Raw genomic sequence first — 4,691 nt, 5'->3', positions numbered from 1 at the left:
CCCCCCCCCCCCCCCCCCCAGTCACTCCTCGAACCTGCAGGCGATAAGAACCGCCTTGTGAGCTCGAAGGGGTTGCCCGCCAACCAGCAGCGTGACGTCAGTGAGGATCCCGCGCAGGCGCAGCTCATTCAGGTTGCCGAGCACGTCGGAGGAGTGGCGAGTGAACTCGCGGACGTAGCCCAGTGCGCCCTCCGAAGTGGCGGTGGAACCCATCGCGACGCAGGCCTGCGGGTGTCCCAGGAAAGGGCTCAGGGACCCAGGCGGTGCCCAGACGCCTTCCCTCCGCAGTTCGCCCCTTCTGCGGACGTGCAGCCAGGGCCGAGCGCCCCCTGCCCGGCTCGCGCAGCCTCGCGTGAGCCGTCTAGTTCTTTCTGCCCCCAGCTTACCGGCGCTCGCTTCCCCCCTAGACTCCACAGTGCTTGCGGGAGGTAGATGCCCCCACGCCGCGGCGTCGACGGCCAGCGTGGGGAATCCGGTCCGCAGCGCCCTCGGTTCGACTGCTCGTGCCCGTGCAGCACCCCGCTCCCCTCGGCCTCACCGCGCGCCTGAATCTCAGGTGTCCGACCTGCCCGGGCACCCCAGAAGGCCTGCGGTCCACACCCCTCCAAATCCCAACCCAGGCTCCCTTTCTGAACCACGGAATTCCACTACTGTCTAGTCCCGGACCCCTAGTTTAGCCTAAGTAGTGGGCCTCAGTCTTCCTACCATCAGCAACCCTTTTTGGGGACCCAGGAGTCTGGCTCCCTCGGTCTGTCGTTCTTACCCCCGTCCTGCAGGGGCTGCGGCTCCTCTTCTCAGGGGGGCGGGGTCTCTCTCCCCTCTTGGACTCGGCTCCTTTATCTGGCCGGGATGGCGGGGGCGGGGGTGGAGGTGGGGTGAACGCCTGGGTCTGTATCCTTCCTTCCTCCCTCGGTCTCCAGATGGCGAGCCCGGGGCGGGGTCTCCGGCTCGAGGGCGGGACCTCAGAAACCCGGGGTGGTCGTAACGTAAGGGGTCTTGGGCCACTGAAAGTGGAACCGGGGATGGGACACTGGAATTGGGGAGGAGGTTGGGGATATGGAGATTGGAAATATGGGTGACCCGGGTCGTCGAGGGGCCTGGGGCAGGGAAAATCGGTGTGTTGGCTTTTGGAAGGGAGGGGTGCCTGTTAACTGAAGAGTGGATAAGGCAAAACTCCCCCTTTCAACGTACCGTATCAAGGGAGATAAAGGGGACCCAGCGAGGCACCAGGTTTGGGGAGGCCACGGTGGACTCGCGTGGGGTCTCAGACAGCGGGAGCGCGCGGTGTGAATGACAGGCTCCTCTAGGAAGGCCTACAAAAAGGGGGGCTGTGATCGGGCGGGGCGGGGAGGGGACGGATATGATTTCTAGTTCGTTTCCTTCCATTGTCCTGCGACCGGACGGCTCCGCCAGCTGCTTCCCCTCGAGGAGGTGGGGAAAGCCCCGGGTGGGGGCCCAGAGACACTCAGTAGACCTGAGCGTCCGGACTCTCGCTCCCGACTCTCTTCTGAATCCTTTTAGGGATCCAGAGAGACAGACTCCCGCCCAAAGTCCGCTCGCCCTCCCCCAATCCCAGCTCACTAGGGCCTCGGGCACCCGCCCGTCGGCTACGCTTGGAGGCTGGCGGGACGCCGGGGTCCAGCGCGGCAAGTAGGCAAAACCCGGCAATGTTTGACTCCTTCCACGAGGGGGCGGACGAGCACTAGCCTCGCCTCGCCGTCTCCACCCGGCTGGGGTCCGCTCGGACCGGGGCGCAGGATCGATTCGGTCTGAGCGGCTGAAACCTTCGTCCTCCTCCCCTTTGCGCTGGTTGATTTTGTCCCTCTGTCTCGTACGGGAGGTGGGGGGGACTAAGGTTGGGCGGAGGGAGGAAGAGTTAGGCGACAGAGGGGACTTTGCTCCGAGGCTGGGGTTCCTAATCTGGGGTGAGAAAGCCGGGGGCTCTGGGAGCAAGGGAACTGGTGGCATAAGGAGTGGGGTCTGAGCCCTGGGAGCTCAGGGTTCTCTTTGCTAATGAAGCTAGGCACTATTATCTGTCGGTAGAGGTGAATTTTTAGTGAACATTAATCTGAAGGTTGGGTGGGGTGGACAGAGAGAAGGGAAAACAGGGAGGGTCTGGTGTTAAAAGAAGGAGGAGAGGGCAGGAGGGGGCCGATAACCGATAACCCTAATTTTAGGTCCCTAATTTGGGAGATAGGCACGGGTCACGCCCTTGTATTTTGTTTGGGGAGACATTGGGGGCAGCGATGTTTATTGGGGGGGTGCAGAGCTGAGTCTTGCGGCAAAGCAGGACTTGCTTTTGGGTGCGGGAGAGTGTACAGGTGCCCAGAAACAGGACTGCCCATTATCCATGGAGCTGCCTATCTGGGCCTGAGGTGTCTTCAGCTGCTCTGAGAGTGTCTTTCTTTGGGTGCAGGAAAGAAGTGCTGAGAAACTGGGAATCCCCGACCACTAGGGATTCAGGGCCGTGATGTGACTTTTGCATGTGAGGGTTACTCTGGTCTCTGCTCAGTTTGGAGGTGGGAGTTGGACGAGGGGCTCCCTTCGGTATCAGGATGGAGTTGATTTTGTGTGATGTGGTCAGCAGGGGAGTGTATGTTTATTATGGGGTGTTGAGTTAGTTGGACTGTTCTGGGCATGCGGGGCTGCATTCAGAAGGCCTGAGCGCCAATGGTAAGTTTGAGGCATGGGGCTGATTTGGAAGCTACCGTAGTTCTGGGGACTCTGACACCCATCATTTGGAGACTGTCATCTTGGAATATCAGGACAACCCACTAGGTGTTCTTCAGACGTAGATGAGGGTTTTGTTTTGGGGATTCATAGTCACTGGTGTGTCTGGGCACTCGGATTTCAAGTAGAGTAGTCATGCTGATTTTGGGGTACAGTCTCTGTTGGGAAGCCATCAGGCTTAGGTTAGATTTGGGGGGACATGAAATTCAATCTGGAGTTTTTTATTAGCTTGAGGTGGAATGTAATAGGAACCTGGGAGCAAGTGTGAAGGCCGTCTGTGTGATTGTGGGTCATTGAGGCAGAGCAAAGCTTTGTATTTGCATGTTGTGGAAACTTACTGTGAGGGGTGGATAGTCCTGTGTAAACATAGATAGCCACGAAGCTTTTTCCAGGGAGAGAAACAAGGTGAGGGCCCAGGGTAGGAGACTAAAGTTTTGGGGGTGTCCTTATTTTGGGGTGTTTTGTCACTCTTTGGGTGCATTTGATGACGCTGCGGGATGGGTCATAGGTGAGACTGATCTGGGGGTTCACTTAAGTTGGAGCATGATGATGGTTTGGGGTGTCCTTTGCTTATAGTTAGCTCCCTCTCACCCCAGATTCTAGAAATCTCTTTCTTTACTAAACCCCCAGTTACGCCCAGGACTGGAAGGAAGAAATTTGGAAAGGTAGTGGGTAGTGTATCTCCTCTTATTTCTATGTGGCCTGGATAGATCTGAGGGAGAGAAGGTGGTTTCAGACTTGGAACCCCAATTTGTTAAGGGAGCACACCTCACTTTCTGGGAAGGTGGGGGGAAAATGGGGTGTCCCGTGGTCAGGTGAACACCCCTGACCAGGGCAGTGCTGTTGGAACTTTGGCAAGGAGAGGTGGTGGTGGGGGTACAAGGAGGTGATTCTTGTACCCTCAGTTTCTAGGATAAGAGCCCCAAACAGAAAGCAGACAGAAGACTGGGAATGCGGGTGAGGTGGGTGGGGGGAGGGGTTCCCCACGGCAGCAGGGGCGAGGGGGTAAGCCAGGCCACCTCTGCACGCCTGGGTCCCTGCTCTCTTCGGCTCTCCTCCCCTCTCTCCCTCCCACCGCCCACCCCCCCAACCCAAGGAAAAAAACCAGCCTGTACAACAGCAATGGCAGATTCCAATCCTCCAGGCTTTCCTTAAACCACCACCGAGACCAGCCAGGGGGGAGGGGAGGGGAGGATCGGGCTCTCCTGCTTCCCTAAGCCTGGGGCTATGAGCTTGACCTCCTGGCCCCTGGCCCTTCGAGGAGTGCCCCCCGGTCTGGAAGCCAGGTTTCCTGGACCCTAGCCCCCGAGCGGGGGGGCCTGGAGAGACGGGGAGGAGGAAGGAGGGAGTGACTTCCAAAATTGGCATCGGGACAGAGCAGGGCTGGCGGGAGGCAGGTGAAAGACGGAATTTTCCTGAAAAAACGGGGGTATCTGAGGACCCCAAATTTGGGGTGCTAGTCCAGGACCGTCCTGCCAACATCCTAGATTTTTTTGGGATTTTTTGGGGCCCCCGGGACCTCTCTAGATGGGGTGAGGAATGTAGTGTTGGGGGAATCTGACTGGGGCATTGCAGCTGCCTCTCCCGCCGAGTTGGAGACGGATGGGCTGGGACGGGTTTGGGGGGGTGTCCCCAATTCTGACTGGGAATGGAGGAACCCCCTTCTGAGCTCTCTTGTGGGGGTCCCCCCTCCCTAGGGCACTCCCCACTCCCTGAGCCAGCCGAGAGGAAGGAGGCCAGCGATGCGACTGGGGCGGCTCCTTTCTCCTGCACCCCAAATGTGAGGGATGCACCCCAAATTTTGCTCCCTTCAAAATAGGGGACCAGGATCTCAGGGGAGAGTAGCTGAGGTAAGTGGGGAGGAAAGTGTCCCCTGTTTTCAGGAGAGACGTGGCGGTTGGGGGGGAGGTTTGGAGGTGCGTGCTGGGGTGGGGTTGGGCTTTGTCAGTCTTGGAACTGGG

The sequence above is a fragment of the Ursus maritimus genome, unplaced genomic scaffold (assembly GCF_017311325.1).
Source record: "Ursus maritimus isolate PB19 unplaced genomic scaffold, ASM1731132v1 scaffold_14, whole genome shotgun sequence".
Lineage (NCBI taxonomy): Eukaryota > Metazoa > Chordata > Mammalia > Carnivora > Ursidae > Ursus > Ursus maritimus.
This window is presented reverse-complemented; position numbering follows the sequence as displayed.